Raw genomic sequence first — 13,765 nt, 5'->3', positions numbered from 1 at the left:
GATATCTCAAGGTGGTTTCGATTTGCATTTCTCTGACAATCAGGGGTAGTGAGCACTTTTTCAAATGTTTGTAAGCCATGTGTCTGTCCTCATCAGAGAATTTTCTGTTCATATCTCTTACCCAGTGATAAATGGGATTTTTTTTTATTAATTTGAGCTCTCTGTAGATTCCAGTTATCAACCCTTTGTCAGAATGATAACACAAAGATATTTGATATACCCTGCAAATATCTTTTCCCATTCTGAAGATTGTCTTTTTGCTTTACTTGTTGTGTCCTTAGCTGTGCAGAAGTTTTTCAGCTTGAGTCCCATTTGTTAATTTTTGATGTTCTTGTGATGGCTGCTGAAGTCTTTTTCATAAAATCTTTCCCCAGTCTACATCATCAAGAAAACTCTTCTACGATTTTTATCATTTCATGTCTTATATTTATGTCTTTTATCCATCTTGAGTTGATTTTTGTAAGGAGTGAAAAGTATGAGCTGAGTTTCAGTCTTTTATATGTGGTTATCCAGTTCTCCCAGCACCATTTTTTGAATAGGGATTCTTTTTTCTGGTGTATGCTTTTGTTTGGTTTATCAAAGATCAGATCACAGGTAGAGACTCATTTCATCTCTTGGTTTTCTATTCTGTTTCATATTGTCTGTGTCTCTATTTTTGTGACTATAGCCTGAAGTCTGGTAGGGTGAGGTGTCCAACTTTGTTTTTATTACTAAGAATAGCATTAGCTAAATGGGGTTTTTCCTGGTTCCATACAAAATGAAGTACTATTTTCCAGTTCTTCAAAATATGATGTTGGTATTTTAATGGGAATTGCATTGATGGACATTTTTTATAATTGGTTGGTTTGGTCATTACATGGTTTATAAATTTGTCAAAACACTTCAAATTATTTGGGTTTCACATTATTTTAATTATATATGAATTAAAAATAAACAATAAAAGGCAATGGAGTTATTTGGTGAACAAAAGAAGGCTTACAATTCTTTTAATTTTATCTTATTCCTTATCATAGGATTGGACTGCTTTGAATAATATAAAATAGAGATTACTGTGGAAATAAAGGATTAACAGAAATTAAGCTACTGTTTACCAGACAAAATCAGATTTACTATAGTTTTTGTTATCAGTTTGGTATTATCACTCTTATATAAAGCTTATATTTGCCAGAAGCTTCTTTCTACAAAGTTGCAGATCAGAGTTAGCTAGTCAGAACTCACACATGATTTCAAAGGCATCAGGGAGGCAGATGCCATTTTTCTCAGAAGCTAGTGATGATCATACATGGAGATGGACAACGTAGTGTTCCCCCACCTTGTTCTTCTTCTCTTTCTGCCTCTTGTCTAGCTTGCCTTTCTGGCTACTGGCCTTGCTGACCTACATCAGTCCCAAACTTACTACCAAGTATGTGGCCAAGGGCCTACATAGGCAATAGTTCCCCAAAATTGTGGTGGTCACAGAGGCAGTAGTTTTAGTCGATAGATTCCACACTTGTGATAGTCCCACAACCCTCTGTTAGCTCCCCCTTTGTGGTGCCACTTCAATATCTAGAACTGAAAGGTCTCTTGAGTTTTCCTTCCAACTCTATTTTGTCTGACCGTACTCATGTTTCCTATGACTTAGGTAATGGATCATTTTCTGATTGATGATTCCCACTTCTGCATATCCACTCTCCCCTCTTCTCACATATTCATAAGCTTTCATTCTCATAATAAATCTTTTTTTTTTCCTCTTTAACCATTTTGTGTGACTGTTTTCCTGACTGAATTCTGACTGATACATGGGGGAGGGAATACATAATATTAACATTGTACTCCATGAAAAAATAGTATATGCTATAAATGTTATTAGCCAGATGGCTATTTCAATAAGTATCAGCTGAAAAGGATAATTAGTCATTTTACATGTCTCTGCTTTAAGGTGTTACACAGAATTTTAATTAAGTTGACATTAGGTCACTGTGTTTGTATTTCGTGGCAGTAGACATTTAGTTCATTTTTGTATTTGGATAAATGCCAGTATATGTGTTTCTGATTGATAGTGGGCTGAGGGTCGTATATACTCCTGACAGTCATTTAATGCCAACAGATGCTTTAGTACATGAATCTCAGATTCCCATTAACACTGACGTAAACCTGAATATCAAACAAGTGAGAGTATGAAGAAAGCTGCAAACTTCTTAACCACACTGGCCAAGAAATTATATACATCAGTTCTACTCCCACATCATTGATGAAAACTATGGCCTCATCTAACTGTAACAGTCAGTGGTAAAGATAGAGAAGATTGGAAGTATAGTTGACTATAGCAGGTTCCCAGAAATAACTGTAGTCCATTAAAGGAAGCATGTCTTTTTGGTTACAACTAGGTATCTATGTGGTACCAAATCTGGCTACCACATACCCATGGGAAGTGTGCCTCACCTCAATTCTTAATCCCATACAACCAAGGAAGATGACCCAAAGTCCTGCCTGCTAATTGCATTCAGATCAATGTTCATATTCTCTATGTAATTCTTCTCTGTCAATTGTAAAACAATTAATTTTTTTCTTGTAACTATGAAAACAAAAACACAAACATGATTTCAGTACTACACCTACACACTTGGGATAAAAGAAAAACAATAAAAATTTCTATTATTAATAAAAAAAAAAAATGATGCTGGGCATGGTGGTTCATGCTTATAACGCTAGCACTTTGGGAGGCCAAGGCAGGAAAATCTGTAGGGGCCAGGAGCCCAAGAGCAGCCTGAGCAAGATGAGACCTTGAAAAATGATAGAAAAAAATGATAGAAAATTAACCAGGTGTTGTGGTGCACACCTGCAGTCCCAGCTACTCTCAGGAGGTTGAAACAAGAGGATTGCTTAATCCCAGGAGTTTGAGAATACAATGAGCTGTAATGAAGTTACTGTATTCTAGCCTGAGCAACAGAGCAAGACCCTGTTTCAAAACAAACAAAAAGGTGAATATGAGTAATCCTTGTCATTGATTCATATTATTAACAGGTTTTTATGGGGAAACCCTAGAAGACCCCAATTCTATCCTTTGGGGAAAATTTACCTGTCCAGTATTTCCTCCAGACACTGCTCCCAGCGTTTGAGAGTTTCATCTTTATGTTCATGACTACATCTAATGTGGGTGTTGTGGGAATGTGTCACTTTTGCAGCCTGTGTCCTAGTCTTTAAAATTGTAAGGCAGAATACTGTTCCAAGGCTCAGTCGTTCAAATAATTCTAGGTCAGCTCTTGGAATGTTTTTGGCAATGTCCTTACTTTAGAATCATAGTAGGCTCCCAATTTACTTCCACCTAGGCAAGCCTCTGTGCCATAAATGCACCTCAATTCATTTCTTGGCATGGTTCTTAAATCTTTTTATTTCATTTTTTTGATATTATGACTCTTCTCAGAACTTAGACTACCTTCATACCTGTCCCTGGAAACATGGTACTGCCATTGTCCCTGATTCCCAGCAGTGTTGACTTCTAAATAAGAGAAGCCCGGGGTGTATGACCACAGACAAATTCCAGGGGAAGATAAAAGAATATCTACCACTTTCACCTTCAGTCATGGCAGAGAATTTTTGCCTTATCCTATGGCTCCAAAGGTAGGGGATTACTTGAAGAAAGGATGTGCTGGTGCTGACACCCTCCAAAAGTGAAAATTTCTCCTACATTTACATATGGCATGATTTGAAATGTGTACTAATATACTCAATCACTACCACTCTTGCTACTTGAAGTTAATTATTCTTTCTCTTTAGCCATTCTACGTAAGTTTAAACATTCATCCCAACAATGGTTCAATTTATAGATGCACAAAAACCTGCATACTTTTAAGGGGAAAACAGGCAGAATAAGTAGAAAGGTACCACTTTCATTCAATTTAATTGCACCCCATTTTCTATGGGGAGTGGCCTGTCCCACCAGTGTTTTGATGTGCTTCTCCTTAAAGCATTTCTTTCTTAGATCCTCTGGAAATTAAAATAATGGAACTTTAAAATCTTCACTACTTGTATAGGGTTCATTGTCATCTTAGTTGTTTTTCCAAAAGCCAGAAAATATACATTTAAAAATAAAACCTTGATGTAAGGAATTCTGGGGCTGTAATTAGAAAGCTAAATATAGATTAATTAGATTTGCTTGGTCATCGTCTCTTGGATTTAAACATCCCAAGGGCAGCTTTATAAAACTTTAAAGAGTATCATATCAGTTTTGTTGTAATTGTAACCTATGTACTTTGACCACCAGCCGCTCTAGTGCAATGTTTGTTCTGCTTTTTTAAAGAGGCACGTCACTGTTTTTAATTTAACTGAATGCTTCTTTGCCTAATTGTGCTTATGCCAGTTGATATTCAATATTTAATAACATGCAATTTAGTCTAATGTATTTCTTCTTTCTTTTTGTGTGGGAATTGTCCCCCGGTACCAGTAACATAAAGTATCAGTGGCATATTTTGCTTATAGTGCAAAAAAATAAAAGTGTTCTGACAAATATTTGGTTAATTTATTTCATACTTACAAGTTTTAGATGCAGCATAAAATAACAGACTTCAAGAAACAATGAATAGAGAATAAACTGTGCACATCACTAAAGTATTCTCTCCTTGAAAAGTTTCAATAAATGTGTGTGTGGGGGGGGAGCTGCACATATAAGCAGCATTTTTTGTCTACTTATCTAGCCAAACAGAATGAAATATCTAGACTACTCAGTTACAAACACCCAACTTAATCATCCTAATCATCCTAATCCTTATCATCAGTAACAAGGAACCCCTCTGAGAGACTCAGCATAAGTGGGTAGATTTTAATTGTTTCAGAAGCAGCAATCCCTTGAATTTTTATCTGCATATGGCATTCCAGTGCTTACAGGATATCCTAAATATAGAAACATTTTAAAAAGTCCTTTGAGTTCTAATTTTAAGGACATGTAGTCTGTGACCAGATCAAGGACAAAGTAATATTTAGGGAAAAATGATCTGCACAAATCATTTGAATAATGGCAGAACCTTCATATATACTTAGAAAACTTCAGACATTTAAGCACTGAGACAAAGTAAAGACATTTACAGTATTTGAATACCTTAGAATCCAAATTTAATCCATTCCAGAACCCCATTTGAGCTCCAAATTGTTTGAGTTGCAACACAATTTTTCCCCGTTAAAATGATAGAAACTGAATTAATTCATTTCTGGGTCCTACAAACTCAAATTTTCAAAATGATTTTAATGGTAAATACACTGTACTTTAAGGTAAAATATTAACAAATAATAATATTTGAATAAAAATGTAAATTAATAAAATTAAAACTATAAAAATCTATAATGGCCAAATGAAATCAGAAACCCGAAGCTAGAAGGCTCAATGAAAACAAGCTATCAGGGCTGCAAAGGAAGCAAAAGGGCTACACAAGCACCAAAAAAGGCTGCAATGGCTGCTGCTAAGGCTCCCACAAAGGCAGCACCTAGGCAAAGATTGTGAAGCCTGTGAAGGTTTCTGGTCCCAAGTTGGTGGAAAACGCTAAATGGGCAGATCAGATTTTTAAATAAAGATCCAACTCTAAAAAAACCTAAATGAATATATATAATTTTTTTTCTAGGTTTTATATATATATATAAACTAAAAATATAAAGGCCTATTTCATCACAACTAAACACTTGGTTCAAAACATATCCCTCACTGTTCACAAACTCCTTTACAAACTTTTCAGCTGCTTCCAAATTAGAACTGGCAGCCTCTCCTTGCATAACAATACTATAGATCCTAGTCCTTTCCTTAAAGGTTTTGAACCACCCCCTACTGGCTTTAGACTCCTCCTTTTGAGCCTTGGCTTTCTCACAAATCTCAGAAGTCACATCTCTAGCCAGCTGTTTTCATTAATCCAAACTAAGAGGAGTTTTTTCATCTCTTACATGCTTTTGATCTAGGTCAGTGCTGTAACCCATTTTTGCCACATCAGCTGCTTTGATAGCTTCTTTATTCTTCACAATTGTACAGTGGACTTAGGCATCCTGAACACAGTAGCAAGATCAGTCACACATGTACCACTTCATGCTTAGGGATAAGATCTTTCTTAACTTCAATTGCACCTCTAACAGCTTTCCTCTTACTCTTTTTTTTTTTTTTGTAGACACAGAGTCTCACTTTATGGCCTGTGGTAGAGTGCCGTGGCCTCACACAGCTCACAGCAACCTCCAACTCCTGGGCTTAAGCGATTCTCTTGCCTCAGCCTCCCGAGTAGCTGGGACTACAGGCGCCTGCCACAACGCCCGGCTATTTTTTGGTTGCAGTTTGGCCGGGTCCAAACTCGGTATATGGGGCCGGCGCCCTACCGACTGAGCCACAGGCGCTTTTCCACTTCACTTTTCAGGACACATGGCAAATACACTTAGTTGTTATTATATATATTAAAAAAAAAAAAACAGGCAAAAAAGCGTAAAGTTAGCAGCAAAAATCACAGAAAATGCTTTCACTACAGCTTCCGACAATGAACTGAACCACAAAACATATGAGTGGCCCAAGCACTGGGGAAACTTACGCTCAAAAACACGCACAACATGCTGGGCCTTCAGATTCCAAACCTGTGGTCAAATTTCAGGCAAAATTTGCTTGAATTTTTGTTCAAATTCTGAGTTGTTCGAGTTCTGGGGCGTTCAGATTCAGGGCACAATGCTATAGTAGGTTTTGCTGTTTTTAATACAAACAACTTCTTCCTAAGTACCTTTATAAACCCTGTTCTTTCTTCATTAGCTTAAGAAAGCATTATTATATGTGAGAAATGTGATATTGGTGTGCCTGTAAAGCAATGACACTGAATTTTAAAAAAGTCTTACAGAAATGTTTTATTACACTACCAACATCAGTACCAATTTTGTACAACCAAAGTACCTTACGATAGAACTCAGTACTAGCAATTATAATTTGAGCATTGCAACAGAAAACCTGACTTTTTCAGTGTACTGAATAGCCTACTTTCTGCTTCTTTCTCAAAATCAAAGTAATTAATAAAACATACTTTTATTCAGTTAATTTTTTAAATAATTCATAAAATTATTCATGTAATAAATTAGAATTACTTCTAATAGGATGCCACTGAGAGACTTTATTTGCTGAGAGTTCTTCACCAATAAAAGTTTGAAAACATCTAAGAATGCACTATATAATGGAAATATTAAATCTGTTTTTAGTTTGGAAAAAGGTTTACATACTTTATCAGCTTAAAAAATTAGAAGTTAAAAATAATTTTATGTTTCTTAAAGAGTTAGTATGTTAATTTATAAATAAATATTTATAATTCTATACACAGAGGTAATTTCCTCAACTCTCTACAAAAGTAAAACACTTCACTTTGTACTCTGGAAATGGGAAAAAATTCTTCAAATAGATTGCCACAATGTACAGAAGCAATATTTTTAATAATAGAAACAATACTTTCAATAATAGCACCTTGCTTTTAAAGTTTTCCTTTTTTCAGAGAAATTTTAAGTATCTATCTCTGTTGGTGTGTGATGGTGTCCCATTAATAAGAAGCATCATTTTTAGCTGAGTTTTCAAGAAATTAAAAGATAAAGGGTAAGCATAAGAAATAATGATCTTTGTTACTATTAGGGTGGAAAAACTGGCATTTATCTCTCACATAGTTGGCTTACTGAAACTGGCAGATGGTTCAGGTCAGTCACCAGTGACAACAGCCCTTCCTAGCCCCCTCACCATGGAGAGACACCACATGCCTGAGGATTGGAAAGTACATGCTCCACACAAGCAGATAACTTCCCAGAGAAAGAAGAAAGAAAAAGAACTATGAATAAGTATGCTCAGTTATTTGTTCCAATTAAACTAATAATTTCTGTGTCTCCTCCTTCCTTTATAGAAATAATTATTAGAGTTGAGTAAGAATGAAACTTTTACACTACTAAGGTTCATTTGAAGAAAAACATCAGGAAGTGGACAAAAGTATTACTCAATACCACCCTGTTTAATTTCTTATTATTAAGCAATAATAATTTTAAATTATTTTCATAAATATTATTTCCTTAGTCCCAGGAACATCTCTGGGAGGATATGAGAAACTCACAAATAAGGTAGTCAAAGTCAATCCACATTTGGGTCTTCGGGGGGGCTGAAAGTGAAGACAGGGCTGTTAATTCCATTGTTGAGGAAAACAATACCAATGCAATGGTCTTCCAATTGAGCATTTGAAGTATGGCTACGGTAAAGAAGAGACTAAAATTTTAATTTTATTTAATTAATTTTCATTTATCTGACAGAGTCACACGTGACGAGTAGTTACCACATTGGACAAAGCAGTTCTAAGATGTCTGAAAGAGTAACAGGAATTCTCAGCTGGGATATAGTTAGACTGAGATAGAGAGGCATAAAATTAAGATCAAAGATCAGAGGCTGCAAAGACAGAGGCTGGATTAGTCTTCCCTGACCAATTTGTGCTGCAAAGGTTTGGAGTTTCTCTAATGAGGCTCAGTTGACAGGTTCCAGAAAACTTCCTTGCACATACAGGCAGTCCCTGGGTTACTAACAAGATAGGTTTTTATTTGTTCTTGTTTAAGTTGAATTTGTATGTAAGTTGGAACAGTTACATTTGCCTATTACCTGTAATAGCCTCTATTCATAAATGAGTCATACATAGTTGGATATTTGTAACTTGGGGACTTACTGTCATAGCCTCCATTCATAAGTGTGAGTTGTACGTATGTTGGATGTTTGTAACTCAGAGAGTGCCTATACTATTAGGAACAAGTTGAGAGAGTTTAGAGGCATATAAGAAGAAACCCATTATGTTAATAAAAGATGGTCAAATGTAGATCAGTGTTAGTGAGAAAAATATGATTATTTCAAAGGAGATGGGGGTGACAATGAAAACAATCCCTCAGCCAGATGAACAGTTCTGGAACAAATGTGGATAACATGGGCTCTCATTTTTATTGATAAAATCTGCCCTTGGGGGGTGGCACCTGTGGCTCAAAGGAGTAGGACGCCGGCCCCATATACCAGAGGTGGTGGGTTCAAACCCAGACCCAGCCAAAAACTGCAAAGAAAAAAAAAAAAAATCTGCTCTTGGGTACCTGTGGTTCCCTGAGGCTTCCTGTTTGACACACTTCAAGGTGATATTTTGGAAGTTGAGTCTGACTTCTAACCATTTCCTTCTCACACCCTACATGTCCTACCCACAATTAGACAACAGTAACAGAGAAAGTTGGTCTTCAAGTAAAAGTTGGAAAGGGAGAGCCTTGGCAGGTTTTGTTTTCTGGGTTAGGCCATTTGTAAGCCCTGCCTTTGATTCCATGAGTAGATTCAGATATAATTATAAATGTAAATATAAATAGATATCTTCTTAATAGACTTTTCTTTCTACTTACGATATCTCTATGAGTTTTTCTTGTTGGCAGAAAAAAAAAATGCATTTATATCCTTCTGTTTGTAATGCACCTGTAATTCTCCAGGTGATAGAATTCAGTTTATCTTGTAAGGACTAGTTTTGCACATCGCTTCTTTTAAAGCCTTCTCTAAGTCAAACACTGTTATCCTCCCCACTCACTCATCTGAATTATAACCGTCCTTTGTCTTTATCACCAGCGTGTTTCTGCAAAGTTCTCCCAGTCCACAGATTGACTGATCATCCCCATAACCCAGATACTGCCCTAGGTATTGAAGGGATACATTATGTTTCTATAATGTGATAAAGGCTGGTAGAGATTTGTACTCAGTACTGCTTAACTTCAGAAAAGGAAGTAATTGGTTCCATCTAGGGAAATCAGAAATTTCCCTTGCACAATGTTATGATCGAGCTAACTAAATAAAGAAGAATAAGAAGGTACACAACCATGAGACATAACTGGCCAGTCCTTACTTACAATGGGAATTGAAATAAATGGACTGGAATAACAAAACAAATGAAAATGGGAACTCAAATGAAATAAAGGACTAAGAAAGCTGCACAAGCCATTTGCCAATTTACTAAGATGAGCATGCACAATGTGGAAGGGAGAGAAAGAAAGAGAAATAGCGGTTGCATGTGTTAGACAAGCACATAGAGGCCAATTAGGAAAATCCATGAATGCGTCTTGTCAAAATTCCGGTTTGATAATTAAATGTATTATCTCTTCAACAAGGTTTTCTTTTTATATTTTTCTGTTTTATATTAAGGCTTATAGTCGAATTCATTCTAGAGGGGCTGTGGTGGGGGGAGAAGAAAACAGAAGACACACAATAGAAGAGGAGATAGCCAGCTTGGCGAATGGTCCCTGGAGGACGCTCTGTGGAGTTAGGAGCAGCCTGTTGGATTGGGGGCTCGTCCTTCTCAAAATTATTAAAAGTGTTTATGATTCTTTGGTTCAAACATTGATCATTTTCGGAAGTCAAAGTTAAAATTTCAAGCATCTGTGAAGTTAGATAAGAGATGTGTAAAAGGAATGAATGTGTTTGGATTGCCTGGAGAGAATAGTAGACAACAGAACAAAGAGCAGTAGGAAGCATTACAAAAACAAAGGAAAGGCACTTAGTGCGAGAGAACATTTTTATGTACACTAATTTCCTCTAAAAGATTGGATAAGGAAACTTAAACTACTGAGAATAAATAAAGATGGATCCAGAGGGGCATTCATATTTCATAAGTTTTAGATAATCATGTCTTAGGAAATTGAAGTTTGGAGGCATGGAGAGGAAAATGAGAAGTTACTTTATTCAGAAAGGAAAATAAAGGGTATTGGAAAGTGCCTCAAACTTTGACAGTAAGAATATTTAATTAAAACTAATGTATTGCAGCATTTGAATTTATTTTTAACTTCTTATATAGAGTATTACTATATAATATATACAGAGAAGGCATATATGTACATATTTGCACATAGGTATATATCAATATACACATTTGAATATCACTGATACACTGATACATGTGTATATATGATATATATTGATATATGTATATACGATATCTGTGTAGATGTGTGTGCATGTATGTATTACAATACAGGCATAGCAGTATTGTTTATATTTTTATGTTTTCTTCTATCAGAATGTTCAACTGACGAGTATTTATTTCTCCCCTTCCCCTTTCCAAACATAAACCCAACGGGGCCTAAGTATTTCCCTCATGTACGATGATACTAATTCAAAAATTACAGTCAATCCGAAAATCCCATTTTTCTTGGTTGTGATTATTTTGAAGATATGAAAATCCCCAGGTACATCTGCCAGAAGGTCCTGAGAATGAGTCCCTGACTCGTACAAAAGAGACTCAGAGCTGTCTTTCTTTGGTCTAAATGTTGTGTTTAGATATTATGCAGGAAAGAGTTAATTCAGCAGTCCTGGGTTGGTCAAATTCTGAACATTTCCAAGACAGGACTGTTTTCAGGACTGGCCTTGGTTGGCTTCTGGTTGCTGAACTCTGAGTCCTTGGAATACCCTATCCAAGAAGAGTTTTTGGCATGTTAGTTTTTGGCTTTCCCAGTGTAACCAGATATAGTTCACGCTAAAGGTGTGATTTATTGTGAATTCTGCTTTCCATTCTGGGTGTCTGAGGTCTGAGAAGCTGAGGCAGTCACCCTGCTGTGGCATGGTCTACATCATTGACCACAATAAAATTTTTGTAGTGCAAGCTTTGTTGGCAGCACAGAGTTTGTTGCTACACATTCTTACTGAGAGGTCTGAACATGTTAGGTGGCTCCACTGACGGGAGCACTAGAACTGTGTATGCCACACGCCACACACTGGTGTGCTGTGAAAATGTTTAAAGTTGATAATTAAATGATTTTTGAAAGATGTTCAAAGCACTGTAAGTGTATTCTTTTTGTTACTTTTTTTCTTTTTTTGGTCGACATAATTGGAGTGTGCTCAGAAGTTTCACTATAGGCCCCAGTGTGCTGTGAGATTAAAAAGGTTGAAAAACACTGACCTAGAAACTTGTACCTGGTGTCTGCCAGACTGAGCTTTGTGTGCCTTTTCCTTTTCTTATTTTAATATGTGTTTTTTCAGTTCCTAATAAACTATGCCAGCTTCTGAGGCTTCTGAGTCCTTCTGGTGAATCACTGGGGACTCCTGACATAAACATGATGTCTGACACTGTTGTGGCCCTCTTGAGGCCATCAGATAAATCAGCTTTAGATAAAAGGAATGTGAAGACAAACACAGTTTTTACAAATTATCTCTTTAAAGAATCTATGTTTTCCTAATCCTAGATCGTGTAGATTAGGAAAAAATACATTTGATTTCCACAGATGTAAAGTCAAACAGATTAATCGCTGTGTTTAAAAAAAATTTCTTTCTAGTGCTTTAGTAGATAAATATCCTTAGATGAAAATTAAGAAGGACTCAGGGCGGCGCCTGTGGCTCAGTGAGTGGGGCGCCGGCCCCATATGCCGAGGGTGGCGGGTTCAAACCCAGCCCCGGCCAAACTGCAACAAAAAAATAGCCAGGTGCTATGGCGGGCACCTGTAGTCCCAGCTACTCGGGAGGCTGAGGCAAGAGAATCACTTAAGCCCAGGAGCTGGAGGTTGCTGTGAGCTGTGTGATGCCACGGCACTCTATCGAGGGCCATAAAGTGAAACTCTGTCTCTACAAAAAAAAAAAAAGAAAGAAAATTAAGAAGGACTCAAAATATAACATTCATACATATGCATGTTCATGCATAATGAGATTTAAAAGAGTCCTATAGTATCCTCTTGATGAATGCTTAACCATCAATAATTTACAGATAAATATTAGCATAGGAAAGCATTTTTATCAATTGTGATGTATTCGTTTTACATACATAATTTTAGGAAACACTAATGAAAATCAAAATTCTGAGAAATGTGCCCAAATTACCCAGCTAAAGGGGGAAGTTCAGATTTTAAATCTATATCCATATCAACACAAACCTATACCATTTGTTTTCCATCATGGAGTTTGTCTTCATTTTTACTCCATTTTTATTTCAGTGTTTCATTTTCCCTCCTACATCGTCAATTATTTAGTCATTCAAGTACCCATTAATATAATATATATTTCATGTGTCTGTTATTACCCAGGTACTAAACTAAGAACTTGGGAATCCAATGATAGGAAAAAAAATTCCTGGGTTGAAAGGAGGTCAAACAAATCATCACTCCATAGAAATGTATAATTTTAAAATAAAAGTGTTATTAATGACAGAAAAATGGATATTATTTCATATATCAAAGATATACTAACTGGACTATCAGAATGCATTTTTTGAGAGAAAATAGCACATTAAATGAGAAGAAAAAAATATTATGACTTAAGTAGCCAGAAGTGTGAGGCTGTGCTGTCCAGTTCAGGATCCACTAGCCACAGACATTTACTGAGCACTTCAAATGTTAGTCCAAATTAGGAACATGGTAAATGTAAAATACAGCCTTGATTTCAAAGACCTAGCACAGACAGAAGAATCTAAATTACGCAGCTGAGCAGTCACGTAAGATGACCCTTTAAAGCTGACAGCCAAATCAACAACATCCACCAATCCCTCCCTAGAAAGAAGAAAAGCTCCTTGTAAATGTTTTGCAAGAAATGTTGAGTAAAAAATTTGTGTTCCCTGTTTAAAGAAGAGATATGATTAAGAGTCATAAATAAGAAAGTTATCTGGAATCTAACAGACCTATTTATATGGATTGGTTGTAATCTGAACCATATTTGAATAATTTGAACAGTGAACAAAAAGCCAGAGAAAGTACACAGAAAATATAAACAATAAACAATTCTGTTAAACTGTGCAACTCTGAGGTGGAAGAGATGTACCTTCATGGAGGGTGGGTC

This window comes from Nycticebus coucang, chromosome 16 (assembly GCF_027406575.1).
Source record: "Nycticebus coucang isolate mNycCou1 chromosome 16, mNycCou1.pri, whole genome shotgun sequence".
In the NCBI taxonomy this organism is placed as follows: domain Eukaryota; kingdom Metazoa; phylum Chordata; class Mammalia; order Primates; family Lorisidae; genus Nycticebus; species Nycticebus coucang.
The sequence above is the reverse complement of the archived record's forward strand: the minus strand, read 5'-3'. Positions refer to the sequence as shown.